This window comes from Scyliorhinus torazame, unplaced genomic scaffold, assembly GCF_047496885.1.
Source record: "Scyliorhinus torazame isolate Kashiwa2021f unplaced genomic scaffold, sScyTor2.1 scaffold_372, whole genome shotgun sequence".
NCBI lineage: Eukaryota > Metazoa > Chordata > Chondrichthyes > Carcharhiniformes > Scyliorhinidae > Scyliorhinus > Scyliorhinus torazame.
The window spans coordinates 145,943-164,537 of NW_027308099.1; the positions used below are offsets into that span (position 1 = coordinate 145,943).

General features: G+C 51.6%; 1 protein-coding gene and 1 non-coding gene across 2 annotated transcripts in view; one reads left to right on the top strand and one right to left on the bottom strand.

Moving 5' to 3' along the window:
• The window catches only part of LOC140406216 (rhomboid-related protein 3-like), a gene marked incomplete at its 3' end in the record, with an annotated part of 90,117 nt that overhangs the window by 47,038 nt on the left and 24,484 nt on the right, over positions 1-18,595 (top strand). The gene's annotated exons all lie outside the window — the stretch shown is intronic.
• LOC140406219 (U6 spliceosomal RNA) lies at positions 7,502-7,608 on the bottom strand. Its single transcript, XR_011939086.1, has one exon. It is a non-coding gene; the product is annotated as a U6 spliceosomal RNA (small nuclear RNA).

Here is an 18,595-nt window from a genome sequence, read left to right on the forward strand (position 1 = left end):
AAAAGTCCGTTCCACCGGGAGCTGCCGAAACGTGCAACTCAGCTGGTCATCGCCGCACCCGGAAGTCCTAAGCGTCGTTATTGAGGGTACCTCAATTTATTAGACTAAATTAGATTCAGGATGGACGCAGGCCTAGAACCAGAGAAGCTCAATCTGGAAGCACGGACACCGGAGGCGAAGGAAATTTTTAAATACTGGCTGCGGTGCTTCGAGGCCTACCTGGACTCCGCAGAGACTCCCATCCTGGGGCCACGCAAGCTGCGTCTACTCCACGCCCGGGTGAGTCACAGAATCTCCGCCACGCTCGAAAAGGCGACGACTTATGAAGAGGCGGTCGAGTTACTCCGCAAGCGGTTTGTCAAACCCATCAACGAGGTACACGCCAGGCATCTGCTCTCTACCTGCCGGCAGCGCTCGGGGCAATCGCTAGACGAATTCGTCGAGAAACTCACCGCGCTTGCCAGGGACTGTGACCATCAGGATGTGACAGGGGAAGTCCATATGAACCTGCACGTCAGGGGCGCTTTCGTGTCCGGCATCCGCTCGACCTACATCCGGCAGCGGATGCTCGAAAACGGGGCAAAAGACCTCCAGGACACGCTAACGCTCGCCTCCTCGCTGGAGGTGGCCCGACATAACTTGGGTACGTACCCCGCGGACTCTGCGAGCCCCCCCCGGACTTCCTCAGACTCAGCCTTATTACAGGCCTGCGCCACGCGGCGACCCGCTCACCATGGGGGCACATCGTGCTACTTCTGCGGGCAGGGCTAGCACCCACGCCCATGCTGCCCAGCCCGCTCCGCGATCTGCAGCGACTGCGGGAAGAAACGGCACTTTGCGAGGGTCTGTCTGGCCAGACTCAGGGTCCAGAAAAACAAAGAACAGCCGGCCCGAAAATCAGGCTCTCAGGCCCGCAGGCCTCGCAATGCTGCTGCACACGTACCCGACACGCCCCCTTCTGACCCGTCATCAGCCTAGTGCGAATCATGGGAGCGGCCATCTTCTCGACCCGACACGTGCGACCGACGGCGGCGGCCATTTTACGAGTCCGACTCGGCTGAGGGCTTCGACTACCCGCGAGTGGGTGCGATCACCCTCAGCCAAACTCGGCCAAAACACCTGCAGAACTCTATGATGCAGGTCCAGGTCAACGGGCGCGACACTGCATGCCTCTTCAACTCCGGGAGCACGGAGAGCTTTATCCACCCTGAAACGGTAAGGCGCTGCTCCCTACGCACCTATCCCGCATCCCAAACCATAGCCCTCGCATCCGGGTCCCACTCGGTACAAATCAAGGGGTACTGTATTGCGGATCTCTCGATCCAGGGTGCCAAATACAGCCGTTTCAAATTTTAGATCCTTCCTCACCTCTGTGCCCACCTGCTGCTCGGACTGGAATTCCAGTGCAGCCACCGAAGCCTGACACTGAAGTTCGGCGGACCCTTGCCCCCCCCCTCACGGTGTGCTGCCTTGCGACACTGAAAGTTGCACCCCCCTCGCTATTCGCGAACCTCACTCCTGACTGTAAGCCCGTCGCCACCAGGAGCCGGCGCTACAGTGCCCGAGATATGGCTTTTATCAAGTCAGAGGTCCAGCGTTTACTGGGAGAGGGGGTCATCGAGGCTAGCAACAGCCCTTGGAGAGCGCAAGTGGTGGTAGTCCGGTCCGGGGAGAAGAAACGGATGGTCGTGGATTATAGCCAGACCATAAACCGATTCACACAGCTTGATGCGTACCCCCTTCCTTGCATCGCGGAAATGGTAAATCGGATCGCCCAATACCGAGTCTTTTCCACGGTCGACCTCAAATCCACCTACCACCAGCTCCCCATCCAACCAAAAGACCGCCCCTATACTGCCTTCGAAGCAGCCGGCCGGCTCTTCCACTTCCTCAGGGTCCCCTTTGGTGTCACAAATGGGGTCTCCGTCTTTCAAAGGGCGATGGACCAAATGGTGGACCAGTACGGTTTGCGGGCTACATACCCGTACTTGGACAATGTCACCATCTGCGGCCATGATCAGCAGGACCATGACGCTAACCTCAAAAAGTTCCTCCAGACCGCCCGAGCCCTTAACCTGACCTACAACGAGGACAAATGCGTTTTCCACACCACCCGGCTAGCCATCCTCGGCTATGTCGTGGAAGACGGGGCCCTAGGTCCCGACCCCGACCGCATGCGCCCCCTTAAGGAATTCCCTCTCCCCCGCAGCCTCAAGGCTCTCAAACGGTGCTTGGGGCTTTTCTCTTATTACGCCCAGTGGGTCCCCAAGTATGCGGACAAAGCCCGCCCACTCATAAAGACCATCATTTTTCCCCTCTCGGCTGAGGCTCAATTGGCCTTCAACCGCATCAAGGCCGCTATGCACGCGGTGGACGAAACCATCCCTTTCCAGGTAGAGAGCGATGCATCAGACATCGCCCTGGCTGCTACCCTCAATCAGGCAGGCAGACCAGTAGCGTTCTTCTCCCGAACCCTCACCACCTCCGAGGTTCGACACTCTGCAGTCGAAAAGGAGGCACAAGCCATTGTGGAGGCTGTGCGGTGCTGGAGACACTACCTCGCCGGTAGGAGGTTTACCCTCGCCACCGACCAACGGTCGGTCGCCTATATGTTCGATAACACGCAACGGGGCAAAATAAAAAAACGATAAAATTTTGAGGTGGAGGATCGAATTCTCCACCTACACGTACGATATCAAGTATCGTCCAGGGGAGCTCAACGAGCCCCCAGATGCCCTGTCCCGCGGCACATGCACTTCTACCGGCCAGACAAGGTTCGGCTCGTGAAGGCCTCAGGTCCCTTTGAGCGACTGAGCATGGACTTCAAGGGGCCCCTCCCGTCCACCAATCGTTATGCCTATTTCCTCACCGTGATCGATGAGTTCTCCCGTTTCCCATTCGCCATTCCCTGCACCGACATGACCTCAGCCACGGTGATTAAGGCACTGCACAGCATCTTCACCCTGTTCGGTTTCCCCGCTTATATCCACAGCGACCGGGGTACATCGTTCATGAGCGATGAACTGCGTCAGTATCTGCTCAGCAAAGGCATCGCCTCGAGCAGAATGACCAGTTATAACCCGCGGGGAAATGGGCAGGTGGAGAGGGAGATGGCGACAGAGTGGAAGGCTGTCCTTCTGGCCCTGCGGTCGAGAAGTCTCCCAACCACCCACTGGCAGGAGGTCCTACCTGATGCCCTACGCTCAATTAGGTCACTCCTCTACACGGCCATGAATGAGACCCCTCACAACCGATTGTTTGTCTTCCCCAGGAAGTCTACCTCCGGGGTCTCGCTTCCACCTTGGCTGATGGCTCCGGGACCTGTTCTTCTCCGGAGGCACGCGAGGAGCCATAAAACGGACCCCCTGGTCGAAAAGATCCGACTGCTCCACGCCAACCCCTGTTACGCCTACGTTGAGTACAACGACGGCAGGCAAGATACGGTTTCCCTCCGGGATCTGGCACCCGCTGGTTCCCCCACCACAGACGCCTCTTCCCACGGCGCTCCCCTGCAGGACCCAGCGCCCCCTACAACACACCCCCTTCCGGCCCTACCCCCCCGTTGGTGAGCACCTACCGCACGCCCCCCCTTGCGCCCCCTTTACACACCCCGCCGGCACCGGCACCGCTACCCCCGGCCCTGCCTAGTCCCCCTGCCCCGACCTGGACCGAAGCTCCGACCACTGTGCTCCCGGATGTGCCCTCAACCGGGACCTCCGTGCCTGACGCACCACCGCTTGAATTGAGGAGGTCGATGAGGATGATTCGGCCACCGAGACGGATGGACCTATGATGGCACTTCACCCCCGCCGGACTCTTTTTAAACAGGGGGTGAATGTGATAAACGGTTACTGCCTTATCATCATGTAAGGTGATGTCCCCTTTAAGACCGGGCTTGGAACCCTGGGGACTCCGCCTCTGGCTCCGCCCATCTGTGAGCCATATATAAAGGGCTGCCTCATGGGCTGTGCAGCAGTCAGCACATGTCTCAGCTCTAGCATAGTTCTTAGTCTAATAAAGCCTTCTTTACCGTTTACACTCTAAGCGTCGTTATTGAGGGTACCTCAACCAGGCTTTCAGCCGCCGAGAATGAGGGCAGCCTAAACCATTAGCAGTGAACTACCCTGTCTGACCCTCTGATTTTCACACTGTACTACTGGAGAGGTTCATCGGTGAATCACTGAAGTGATGGGGGACTAGGTGAATGGCGCATGGCCCATCAGAGCAATTCTTTCCCACTGGCAGAAAGTAAGACATCTATTCTGAAGTTATTTGTCATTATTTTAAAGTTTCCACCTAAAGTATTGGAAGGAAGTTGGTCGCATTCACCAAAAGAATCTGCCCTGGTCTCCCCTCACCATGCTGGGGGGGGGTAAGTGGTGACATAGACTCTTACTGCGGATAAACCTTATCCTCCGCTTTAAAAACTCCTCCAAAATCAATTTGCAAACGTCTCCGACTTTATTTTGGGCAGAATTGACGTGGCTTCCAGAATCTTTCTGAGAAAGTGCCAGAAGTCACAGGTACAGCTGAGGATTGTCAACAGCAAATCCACAACATGCAGCGAGGAAACAGCTTCACTTCATACAAAAAGCAGCACCGACAGTATTGACGGGAGAGGCAGAATGGGGACAGGAGTTTACACATTTCACAATGTGCTCAGCAATCTGACACCTCACTGTCGCACTGACTAGACTGAGTGTTACATTACTTATCGACTCGCCCCCCACACCCACAGGCTATGATTCTACAATTAAGTCACAGCTCTTCTGATATATTATTGTATAAGTCATTCATATATGCAAATGTTCCTGTGTTGCAGAAGCATTATTTCTGCCCCCTCTGATGGGCCAGTTTACCAGCTGTCGTAACCATCAGTCCAGAGTGTGATTCCTGCTCTGACAAATCTGAGATAGTACGAAGTCTTACAACACCAGGTTAAAGTCCAACAGGTTTGTTTCAAATCACTAGCTTTTGGAGCACTGCTCCTTCCTCAGGTGAATGAAGAGGTAGGTTCCAGAAACATATATACAGACAAAGTCAAAGATGCCAGACAATGCTTTGAATGCGAGCATTTGCGGGTAATTAAGTCTGTACAGATCCAGAGAGAGGGGTAACTCCAGGTTAAAGAGGTGTGAATTGTCACAAGCCAGGCAGTTGGTAGGATTTCGCAGGTCAGATGGTGGGGGATGAATGTAATGCGACATGAATCCCAGGTCCCGGTTGAGGCCGCACTCATGTGTGCGGAACTTGACTATGAGTTTCTGCTCGGCGATTCTGCGTTGTCGCGGGTCCTGAAGGCCGCCTTGGAGAACGCTTACCCGGAGATCAGAGGCTGAATGCCCTTGACTGCTGAAGTGTTCCCCGACTGGAAGGGAACATTCCTGCCTGCCGATTGTTGCACGATGTCCGTTCATCCGTTGTCGCAGCGTCTGCATGGTCTTCGGGACATCCTTTCCCGCAGCGTATGAGGTAGACAACGTTGGCCGAGTCGCACGAGTATGTACCGTGTACCTGGTGGGTGGTATTCTCACGTGTAATGGTGGTATCCATGTCGATTTTCTGGCACGTCTTGCAGAGATTGCCATGGCAGGGTTGTGTGGTGTCGTGGTCACTGTTCTGAAGGCTGGGTAGTTTGCTGCAAACAATGGTTTGTTTGAGGTTGCGCGGTTGTTTGAAGGCAAGTAGTGGGGGTGTGGGGATGACCTTGGCAAGATGTTCATCTTCATCGATGACGTGTTGAAGGCTGCGAAGAAGATGTCGTAGTTTCTCCGCTCCGGGGAAGTACTGGACGACGAAGGGTATTCTGTCGGTTGTGTCCCAAGGAGGAGGTTGGTGCGGTTTTCTGCTGTGGCGCGTTGGAACTGTCGATCGATGAGTCGAGCGCCATATCCCGTTGAATATCCCGGCATATCCATATTGATTTTCTCCTGGTACATATCCAGGTCTGCTGCCAGATTTGGGAATAACCAATGGAAATGAACGCTGAGCAGCTGCAACCGGTCTTTCCCATCATTCTGACTTGTCCCGTCCATGGGAATCAAGGTCCTCGTGTGTGGAAAGCCCTTTCTGTTCTCCCCAAGTGGAAGATTGGAAAATAAAGCAAAGCTTGAACGATGGGTAAAGGACGTTAATGATGGCTTCCAGTGTCAGCTTTGCTCTCATTGGCAGCATTCACATCTCCAAGTCAGGAAGTTCAGGGTTCAAAACCACCGCAGAGCACAAAATGTTGACAGGCACTCGAGGACGTACAACACTGTCGGAGGTGCTGTCTTTCTTTCTTTTTGTTTTTTATAAATTTAGAGTACCCAATTCATTTTTTTCTAATTAAGGGGCAATTTAGCGCGGCCAATCCACCTACCCTGCACATTTTTAGGTTGTGGGGGCGAAACCCACGCAGACACGGGGAGAATGTGCAAACTCCACACAGACAGTGACCCAGAGCCGGGATCGAACCTGGGACCTCAGCGCCGTGAGGCAACAGGGCTAACCCACTGCGCCACCGTGCTGCCCTAGGTGCTGTCTTTCTAATGCAATGAAGGTTGAGGCCCCGGCTGCCTCTCAGGTGAATGTAAAACATCCCACCGTGCTGCTTACAGGAAAGTAGAGCAGTTCTGGTCCTGTGCCCTGGCCAATATGAATAATTTCAGAGGGGCTGGCTCGCTGCGTGTCGGAAGAAGCAGAGCTTTTGCACAGGCTTGTTTCGACAAGAGAGAATTCTCTCCTTGGCTGAGCCCGACTTCTTGGGTTGTCCAGTGCGCTGATGGTAAGATGTCGCAGAGCTTGGTGAGGGAGCAACTGCATCATGCGCTTGCTGACAGAATGGTGACAATTAAGCCTGCACCCCATTGTACCAGTGTCTGCCATGCCTTCACCGAGGACTGACCAAATCTGAGACGGTTCAACTCAGAAGCCTGGGTGTCCAATTGGAGACCCGTATCTGTGTGCACAGGCACTGATGGGGTGGTGGGGAGTATAAAGGGACCCCACCAACAGATGTTTCAGCGTCTGGAAGCCGCACCTGACCATGACTATGATAAATTCGGCCTTTCAGATGCTGGTGACATGGGTGGAGATTTAAGGAGTGTGCATGCTGTTACTGTGTAAATGCAGACTCTCTGAGCTGAACATTTGGACAGACATTGGGATCATTTGCCTCTGGTTCTCAGTGATCTGTCACGGTGTCTGTGATATTGACCCCCACCTCAACCAAACTCTGGGAGTGCTCTGAAATTTCCCCTTCCTGTCAATCTCATAGTTTCTGACACATCCAAAAACCTTCTCAGAATTTGTCTGTATTGGTGGCGACCCCCAGTTTACCCACCTGGTCACCCCTCGACTCCTCCACACCCAGTGGGAGTGCCCTCTACCCTCCCACCACTGGCATCAGGGTGGTAGTTCTGAGGAGCAGGGTTGCCAACTCTGCTTAGCTGTATTCCTGGAGGATCCTCCCATTCCCCAGCCAGTCAAACAGTTTCCCCACCTCCAACATTTTTTATTTTTTTTAATGGAACACTTCAAGAATTTGCGTGTCATCCTTGCGCAGGGGCCATGCTAATCTTCTCTGTATTGTTCCAATTTTAGTATATGTGCTGCCAAAGCGAGCACCACCTCCAACATTTTAAATAACTCATTCAACTAAATTTAATTCTGAGAAAATGACAAACAGGCACTAAAAAAGAATTGTACGATTTAATGATTTTTCTCTGGGTTTGCATTGCTCGAAGCTGAGAGATCCTAGGGCTCCATTCCTGTCAAGGCCCCAAGCGAAGAGAGAGAGAGTCTGAATATCATTTGCATTTACACAGTAACAGCATGCGTGGCCCTTAAATCTCCTTCATGTCGGCAGCGTCCCAGGTTACTGGCAGCAGAGATTTACCCTATTCAGAAGCAGCCCTTCCAACTTGAACTGCTTTGACAAATGGTACTCTCTGATGAGCTGACATATGGCATGGATTTTGTTGGGGGGGGGGGGGGGGGGGCAGGGGGCGCTGTTCAGCTCCAGCTGGCCCCTTCACCAGCAAACAACAGCTCCAAGATTTAAAGTCACGCCATCGCGGAGATTCAGGGCAGCCCAGTATTGTCTTCTTCTGGCCTCGCTCCCTTTAATCTCAGCTCCATTATTAGTGAAAATGCTCAGACAACCATAACTGTCCCCTTTCTTCCCCCCCCCCCCCCCCTCTCCCCCCCCCCCCCCCCCCCCCCCCCCCCCCCCATCCCCAATCGGGCTGCAATAACCATTTGCTGTAAATACAAGATTAAGTGTAAAATCAGTCCCAGGTTAAGCCCAGCCCACAAGGTTGTGTGTGTGGACAGACAAGGTGGCAACTCAGCTGTACTACCCTGAAACTCGGCCTCACTCCCCCACCTCCCGCGTGACAGACAACCACCTGCTCAAGGTACATTTTGGCACATTTACTTTGAGTGTGTCAGTGATGGTGAGTTCTGCCCTCACACTCTCCCTGTTACATTCAGCATTTTAGCAAATCTTTCCCGAAACAGCTGCTCTTAATCCACTTAAGATATCTTCCTAGGTCCAGATTTTCATGGGTTTTTGTGAGCGTTAATCGGGCAGGTGGCTGGCGGTATCCCCATATCTCAGAACTAAACTTTACTTCACATCGTTCAAACTAAAAGTACCTTTTCTAGTTTCTGTTTATTGGTGATAAAAGTCCCAACCTTTTTATTTCTCCTTTTCCCTTCTCTTCCCCTCTCCATTTTCCTTTAATTCTCTGCCTCTTGGGCAGCATGGTGGCGCAGTGGTTAGCACCGCTGCCTTCCAGCTCCGAGGACCCAGGCTCGATCCCGGCCCCTGGTCACTATCCATGTGGAGTTTGCACATTCTCCCCGTGTCTGCGTAGGTTTCACCCCCACAACCCAAAAATGTGCAGGGTAGGTGGATTGGCCACTCAAATTGCCCCTTAATTGGACAAAAAAAAAATTGGCTACTCTAAATATATATAAAAAAATAATTCTTTGCCTCTTGCCTCTTCTTCACTTCGACTCTGTCTGTCCCACCCGGTCCCTCTCTTTCTCCCTCTATAGCTGACTCTCATTCCCTATCTCACTTTCTCTTTCCATCTCATACTGTCTTGTTTTTCTCTCTCTCTCTCTCTCGCTCTCTCGCTCTCTCTCTCTCTCTCTCTCTCTCCCTGTCTGATACTGCGGATGACCTGTTTGGATACAATTACCATGAAGCTTTAGAAATTCCTCTAATCCCATTCACAGTTGTCTGTTTGAGCTGCTGAATGGGACCATCTGACTGGGGCGTCAGGATATGAATAAGAAGCAGAGTAGGGGGGGTGGGGGTCCGGGTGGGTGAGGCACTGTCTGTGGTCGGAATGAGTAGGACCAGTGTCTGTAGTGGGGAAGATCTTTGAACTGGTCCTGTTAGCCCCATCCCCCTCCCCGCCTGTGGTGTCAAAGGCAATTAATGAGAGTGAAGTAGAGCCTGCACTGGGCCGCACAGTGCAGGAGTTTACAAAATCCTCTTTTATTTTTCAATTTGAGCTGTGTCACATTGTATTTTTCAAGAGGGCTTTGGGTTTGCGTCAGACCCCTGGTCTGGCGTTAATGAAGTGTGCGTGTGTGTGTGTGTGTGGGGGGGGGGGTTGCTGAAGGTTTGTTGACCCTCTTGTATAGCAGTTTGTTACACTTTACATCTCAAAACGGTTACAGCAAAACATTCGGCCGGCTTCCCAGAGCTGTACATTTTAAGAAATGTCCTTTGTACCTGGGGGTTATTTGGCAATGGTGCTGCTCTCGGTTTTGAGTCAGAATCAAAACCTCACAGCGAAACACAGGTTAGAAGAAGGCCATTCGGCCCACCATGAGAACTATCTGCTTGGTCTCACTCCCCTGCACTGTCCCCAGAGCCCGGTCAATCTTTTCTCTTCAGAAAGTTGCTGTTGACCTGCTTCCCCTGATCTTCCAGACAACGCGTTCCCCATCACAACACCCGGCTGTGTGAAAATTGTTTCTTTGTGCCAGGCCAGGTTCTTTTATCAATCCTCTGGATCCTCTGGTTATCAGCTGATCAGTCAGAGCAACACGTTTCTCCTGGTTACTCTATCAAATCCTTTTATGGTTTTCAACATCTCTATCAAATCTCCCCTTGACCATCTCGAAGGAAGGTTCTGGGCTCTAGCGCCACTCCAGAGATTTGTCCACAAAATCCAGGCTGACACTTCCGGTGCAGCACTGAGGGAGCACGGTACTGTCAGAGGTACTGGGCGGGATTCTCCGGAATGGAGGCAGAGTGTCCGCGCCGTCGTGAACGCCGTCACCTTTCACGACAGCGCGAAACGGGCGCGGGCACTACCGATTCTGGGACCCACAGGGGCCAGCACGGCGCTGGAGCGGTACACGCCGCTCCAGCCTCCCCGGCACCAACTGGGCACCGCGCCAACCCGCGAATGCGCGGGGGACTTCCTCAGCGCGCCGGCCCCGACACAACATGGCGCGGGGGTTCAGGGGCCGGCCGCGTAACAAAATAGGGCCGAGGCTGGCCTGCCGACCAGTGGGCCCCTATCGCAGGCCAGACCCCATCGGAGGCCCCTCCCCGGTGAAGGCCCCCCCCCCCCCCACAGGCCACCCCCCCCGACCCTGCGCGCAGAGTTCCCGCCGGCTGCGAGCCGGTGTGGACGGTGCCGGCGGGACTCTGCCGTTTCCGTGCGGCCGCTCGGCCCATCCGACAGTGGCCCGCGACCGGCGCCGCGCCAAACACGGCCGCGCTCCTCGGAGAATCGCGCGCCGGCGTCGGGGCGGCGTGGCGCAGTTGCGGTGATTCTCCGGCCCGGCGTGACGCTCCGAGAATCCCGCTCACTAGCTTTCCAAGGCCCTCGCAGGTGGATGCGAAAGATCCCACAGACGCAATTTCAGAGTAGAGCAGGGAAAATATTTATGTCCAGGACAATATTTATCCCTCAACCAACCTCACTGAAAACAGACTATCTGGTCAATGTTGAAACTTGCTGCGTGCAAATTGGCTGCCACATTTCATATACTGCAGCCATAAAGCACGTGAGGACATCTAGAGGCCGTGAAAGGCATTACAAACAAGAACTGGAGCAGAACTAGGCCATTCGGCCCCTCGAGCCTTCTCCATCGTTTAAAAAGAAAATGGCTGATCTGATTGTGGCCTCAACTCCACCACCCTGACTCCACGTAACCCTTAAGACAACCCCTTCATCCCAGGAATTAGTCAAGTGAACCTTCTCTGAACTACCTCGAATGCAATTATATCCTTTTTCCAGTGAGGAGGCCCGCAATCCATGTTACTCGTACTCTAGATTTGGGATACGGCCCTGTGCAGCTGCAGCAACACTTCCCTACATTTTTCCTCGATTCTCTTTGCAATAAATGCCAACTTTCTAATTTCCTTCCTAACCTTTTTGTGATTCATGTACCAGGGCAGCCAGATCCCTTTGTAGTGCAGAGGTCTGTAGTCTCTTTCCATTTAAATTTGCTGCTTTTCTATTCTTCCTGCCAAAGTAAACAACTTCACCTTTTCCCACGTCATAGTCATCTGCCAAATTCTTGGCCACTCACTCAACATATTTAAATCCCTTTGTAGACTCTTTATGTCCGCTTCACAACTTATTTTGTCAGCTTGCCAAGCCGAAAATGACCCGATCCCTAATCTCTGTAGCTAACCAATCTGAATCCATGCTAATATCACAGTAACTTCATTGCAGTGTTAACGTAAGCCTACTTAATAATATTCAGAATGTCCAATTCACCTCACAAGCACGTGTTTCGGAATGTGGGAGGAAACCGGAGCACCCGGAGGAAACCCACGCAGACACGGGGAGAACGTTCAGATTCCGCACAGGCAATGAACCAAGCCGGGAATCGAACCTGGGACCCTGGAGCTGTGAAGGAACAGTGCTAGCCACTGTGCTACCGTGCACCCACTTGTGACATTACGAAAGATTATTATGAAAAATGTTACCCCATCCACCATAAACTCCTATTTTGTGTAGTAACCACTGATGCGGCACCTTATCAACAGCCTTTTGGAAATCCAAGTAGACCACATCTACGGGTTCTCCCTTATCCACCTTGCTTCTTGTGTCCTCAATAACTGTGCAGTACAGGGTATTTGTGAGATCTTGCTACCCACAATATTGCCATCTCAATCCCCCCTGAGACAGGGTGAAGCGCTTCAAAAATAACAAATTGCCCGTGATTACCACCGGGCTGGTTTAGCACACTGGGCTAAATCGCTGGCTCTTAAAGCAGACCAAGCAGGCCAGCAGCATGGTTCAATTCCCGTACCAGCCTCCCCGAACAGGCGCCGGAATGTGGCGACTCGGGGCTTTTCACAGTAACTTCATTTGAAGCCTACTTGTGACAATAAGCGATTTTAATTTTTCATTTTCAGGAAGTAGTTGATGCTAAAAATTTGAATACATTCAAGAGGCGGCTGGATAGAGCACTTGGGGAGAATGGGATCAAAGGCTATGGGGAGAAAGCAGGATTGGGCTATTGAGTTGGATGATCAGCCATGATTGTGATGAATGGCGGAGCAGGCTCAAAGGGCTAAAAGGCCTCCTCCTGCTCCTATCTTCTACGTATCTATGTGATGGGTGTTGTATAAATCCAAGTTGATCTTCTCCTGTCTATGCTTCTAACCCAATGTCTCTGCGGGCACTGGGCTGCCTGGCAATGACAAACCTTCTCTGCTTTATACCCACAGCACAGGGGGGGGGGGGGGGGGGGGGGGTACCATCCTGACCCTGATTGTTGATTCTCTTACATTGTATACGACAGGGAGATGAGGCTAGGACCAATGAGTGGCATCACAGTCACACCAGGGAGGTGATGATGGAGCTGTGTAAAATGCTCATTATGTCACCGCTAAAGTACAGTGTGCAGGTCTCAACGCCTCACTGTACGAAGGATGTGGTTGCATTAGAAAGGATACAGAGGCCATTCACCTGGGTGTTGCCTGGGCTGCAACATTTCAGCTATGAAGCGAGGTTGGGGTTGTTCTCCTTAAGAGCAGAGAAGGCAGAGGGGGGCCTGATTGTGGTGTACAAAATGATGACGGACTGAGATAGAAATAAACTTTTCTTTAGTAAAGAGGTCAATAACCGGGGGGCATAGATTTAAGGCGAGGGTTCGAGGGAATTTGAGGATAATCCTTTTCACCCAAAGGGTGCTGGGAATCTGGGACTTGCTGCCTGAAAGGGTGGAGGAGGCGGGAACCCTCGCAACATTTAAGAAGCATTTAGATGAACAGTTGAGACGCCATAGCTCACAAGGCTCAGACCAAGTGCTGAGAAATGGGACTAGAATAGATAGGTGCTGCACGATGGCCCGAAGGACCTCTTTCTATACTTTATGACTCTATGACCCTCCCTTGACCTTGAGGGTCAGTTGGAGATTAACAACTAGTTGCAGCCAAATCCGTCACTTTGTGAGTTTGTTGAAGTGTATGGTGCGGACAGACAGACAGAACCTGCCTAAGCCCACAATACCCCAATCACTGGCTCCTTGAGTTGATTCAATTTAAAGGAGCTGATTCGACGGTGCCTTGTCCCAGTTAACATTTTAGCAAACACCCTTAATAAGGAGACACACATTAACTTGTCACCGCCGCAGCCTCGTGCTATATATTAACTGTCACGGTAGTAACATCACCCTCTGTGTCAAAGATGAAGGACACAGATTTTTTAAATGGGAGGCGGAGAGGGGGGTACAGTTTTTCACAGGGACGGCAGTGAATGGGTTAATGTTTCCGGTTCCACCTAATCGTTCAATGGATCAGGTTGCAATAGAACTCAGTCCACAAACCAGGAAACCAACCGATTGATTGATCCAGCAATCCGCAACCCCCCCCCACCCAATCTTCCCCCCACCACACCACAACCCACAACCCCCCCCCCCCGCCCGCATGGACCTTCTCCCCATCGATTGTCTCATTGACACCTTCCCACCCCTTTCTGCACTTGCTGAACAGTGGGGGGCTATAATTGCCAGCTGGCTCGTTGGGTGCTCCTCTTTATCCACTGCTGACCGAATGAATATTATCTTAGTCAGTCCAACTCATGTGTTTATCTTTAGTAGGCAATTTAATGAGGAATATAAATCGCTGCAGTTCCCAGCCACGAGATAAATCGATGGACTGGAGCTGTGAGTAGGTGAAGTTTAATAAATCTGGCAATAAACATGATTTGTGTTTTTAATTATGAGATTAAATGTACCCAATGGAGTTGTGTGGAAACCTGCCAGAGACTTTCTGGATGGACGGCACTGAGGCTTATCAGAACTGTCATTGTTCGTAAAGTTTAAAAAAATGATTTTATAGGATGTGGACATTGCTAGCGAGGCCTGCATTTGTTGTCCATCTCTAATTATCCTCGAGAAGGGGGTGCTGAGTCACTTTCTTCACCTGCTGCAGTCCATGTAGTGTAGGTGCATCCACAGTGCTGTTAGACAGGGAGTTCCAGGGCTTTGACCCAATGACAGTGAAGGAATGGTCGATAGATTTCCAAGTCAGGATGGTGTGCGGCTTGGAGAGGAACTTGGAGGTGATGATGTTCCCATTTGTCTGCTGCCCTTGTCCTTCGAGGTGGTCGGGGTCGCAGGTGTGGAAGGTGCTGCCAAGGAGGCTTGGCGAGTAAATGGTACACACGGCTGCTACTGTGCGGCGGTGGTGGAGGGGGTGAATGTTTAAAGTGGTGGAGGGGATGCTGATCAGTGGGGCTGCTTTGTCCTGGGTGGTGTTGAGCTTCGTGAGTGTTGTTGGAGCTGCACTCATCCAGGCAAGTGGAGAGTATTCCATTACACTCCTAACTCGTGCCTAGGAGGTGATGGACAGGCTTTGGGGAGTCAGAAAGTGAGTCACTCACCACAGAATAACCTCCTACCTGCTCTAGAAGTTATAGAAACATAGAAAATAAGAGCAGGAGGAGGCCATTCGGCCCCTTTCCCCTGCTCCACCATTCATTATAATCATGGCTGTTCATCCAACTCATAAGCCTGATTCTGGCTTGCCTCCCATATCCTTTGATCCCATTCGCCCTGAGTGCTTATCTAACTGTTTCTTGAAAACATACAGGGCGGAATTCTCTCAGCCCGGGGCCGGGCTGGAGAATCCCCGCGGCCGCCGCGAATCCCGACGGCGGGATGCGATTCTCTGCAGAGCGGAGAATCGGCACCATTGGTGCCGGCTTGGTCAGCGAGACGCCGATTGGGGGCCGATTCTAGGCCCAGGGTGGGCCGAACGGCCGTAACAAAAAAACCCGAGTCCCGCCGGCGGCGTCCACGTGTGGTCTTACCCGGCGGGACCACGGCGTGGAAGGGTCTGGGGGGGGGGGGGGAGAGGGGGTCCGACCCCGGGGGAGGCCTCCGCTGTGGCCTGGCCCGCGATCGGGGCCTGACGTTCGGCGGGCGAGCCTCTCGGGCTGGGGGCCTCCTTTCTTCTGCGCCGGCCCCTTTAGCCCTACGCCATGTTGCGTCAGGGCCGGCGCGGAGAAGGGAGACACCGCGCATGCGCCCGTTGGCGCCCATGTCACTGCGCATGCGCCCGTTGGCGCCGATGCCACTGCGCATGCGCGGATCCCGCAGCATCCAGTTGACGCTGGGATCAGCAGCTGGAACGGCGAGGGTCACTCCAGTGCCGTGCTGGCCCCTGTAGGGGCCAGAATTGCTGATCCTGAGGCCATGTTGACACCGTCGAGAAACGCGATGGCGTTTACGATGGCGTTAACGCTTAGCATCTACCCTGTCCAGTCCTGTTAGAATTTTATAGATTTCTATGGTATCCCCCCCTCATTCTTCTGAACTCCAGTGAATACAATTCTAACCGACTCTGTCTCCTCATACGTCAGTCCCGCCATCCCAGGATTCAGTCTGGTAAACCTTTGCTGCACTCACTCGAGAGCAAGAACATCTTTCCTTAGATACGGAGACCAAAGCTGCTACAATATTCCAGGTGTGGCCTCACCAAAGCCCCTGTATAATTGCAGCAAGACATTTTGCCTGCTTACCTTCAATGACTGTCTCATTTCCTCCATCCGGTGGGAGTCCACACAGTGCAGTGTGAGATCGGTTCAGCCTTTCAAACCACATCTCAGCGCTATTGTGCTTTGAAAATTCAGCTTCTACCTTTAGTTACGCTTGCCTAACCCCCCCCCCCCCCCCCTTCCCACTGAGGCCCTTTCCACTGATCATTTCTCTGCCACGTTGAGATGTTCTGGTGTGATCATCAGCAAGGACATAACCAGGTTCAGCCACAGTCGCTTCTCATGAAGAAACAGTCTGCTGAAACCTGCTCATTATAATCAGAAAGGGCAGGAGGAGGCCTTCTACCCATTGCTGCCTGTGTTGGCCCTCTGGTTGAGCAATCTAATTAGCCCCATCCCTCTGGGGGGAGGGGAGTGGGAGTGAGGCAGGGAAACCGAGGAACTGGAGGAGTCCCTGATGGTGCCTCCAGAAATCAGGACACAGCTGGAGACTGAGCATGGGGGATGAACCAAGATCAATGATGATAAATAGCAGAGACCTTGAACAAATCAGCAGGGAAAAGTATTTCATCTGGTGAATTTGTTAATATGAAACCAGTGAGTAGTTTGAAAGAATTTTACTGTTTCCGTTTGTGGTGCATCTACAATCTGGAGCCCCGAGTGACCGGGTTGCCAACTCCTTGCGGCCATTTTCCTGGAGATTGTGTCACATGACATCCCACCCACCCCACTCAGTTGAACAGCCTTTATCCACTCTTTTGATAACTGAGAAAGAAAATAGTGAACAGCAATTAATGAACAGACAATTTTCTGGAAGTGCGATTGTCCCTTTAAGGGAAACACAGCAGAGTACAGGTCACCTGGTCTGGGTGACCAATCAGAACTTTGATATCATCCCATGGTGAGAGAGCCTCCTCGACAGAGACATTTTGGGAGCGAGCTACAGCCATGCAGCTGCTGTACAATTCTTAATACATATCTTATGTGTTCACTAATTAAGTCTGTGAAAGTGAATCATTACATCTGGGGACAAGGATAAATTATTGTGACACTGCCTCTGGCCCAACACCTGTTTTAATCGAAGTTTGAGAGGGGAAAAGTACACACCAGAATGCCTCTCTTTGGGCGAAGAAACCCATTTGACTCCTCCACGAAGGACTGGACACAATATGTCGAGCACCTTGGGTATTATTTCCAAACAAACAAAATAAAGGAAGGGGCGAGACGCAAAGAAATTCTCCTAAGTGTTTGTGGAACTCAGACTTACAATCTATTTGCAGTCTTACAGCCCCAAGCGCATCCAACCCCGACTCATTTAATGATCTTTTGGATTTCGTGAAGACTCAATTGCAACCTCAACCATCAGTCATATTCCAGAGATTCAAAGTTTGTTCAAGGGTGAGAACCCCAGGCAAATCAATTGCAACTTGCATTGCTAAACTGAAGTAATTTTTTAGAGTATTGTGATTTTGGAGTCACTCTAAATGACATGTTGCGGGATAGGTTAGTCTGTGGCATGAGCAACTACAATGTTCAATCCAGATTTCTTGCAGAGGTTGACATAAGTTTTAAACAAACAATGAAGATAGCAACGACCATGGAAAAAGGTGCAGAGTGCACAATATGGCGCCGTTCACCTGTTGGGGCAGGAACCTGCAGCAAGCCGTGACACCAAAACTGCTGAAGTAGCCGTGAAGCAGGAAACAATTTCAGCCACCAACAAACCAAAAATCTGCAGAATAGATAATCAGTCAATAATGTTTACAGTAGGGGCAGCACAGTGGTGCAGTGGTAGCACTGCAGTCTCACGGTGCCGAGGTCTCAGGTTCGATCCTGGCTCTGGGTCACTGTCCATGTGGAGTTTGCACATTCTCCCCGTGCTTGCGTGGGTTTCAGCCCCACAACCCAAAGATGTGCAGGGTATCATGACATATCCCTGGGAAGTTTATCAGCTCCTATCAGCTTTGCAGTCTTCAATTCTCAGGATTGGATATTTATCCAGCTTGGCTGCACCATTAACTGTTAGCTTATAATCAGCGCGAATGTGGACAATCTTGCCCAGTTTCAATACGGGAACTATAGGTGCTGCCCATTCTGAGAATTGGCCACGCTAAATTGCCCCTTAATTGGAAAAAATGGATTGGGTACTCTAAATTTATTTTAAAAAATAATGCTTAAAGTAGAATGTTACCGACATGGAGGTAACCGCACTCCTGAATCATGTTTAGTTGAAGGAGGTTAAGTATTTTTATTGTCACAAAAGAGGATATTTGATAAAGTAGTGCAGAGCTAAGGCAAGATCACTGAATAATCAATCAACCAAGAATTTACAAGTAAATAATGTGGAAAAAGCTGGCATCAGTGATTCTGGTATTCGCTCTCTGTTTAAAAAAGAGGCAGGATGGAGCCTATTATTGTCCAGCCAATTCAATTCTCAGAATGGGCAGCACCTACAGTTCCCGTATTGAAACTGGGCAAGATTGTCCACATTCGCGCTGATTATAAGCTAACAGTTAATGGTGCAGCCAAGCTGGATAAATATCCAATCCTGAGAATTGAAGACTGCAAAGCTGATAGGAGCTGATAAACTTCCCAGGGATATGTCATGATAAAGACACACA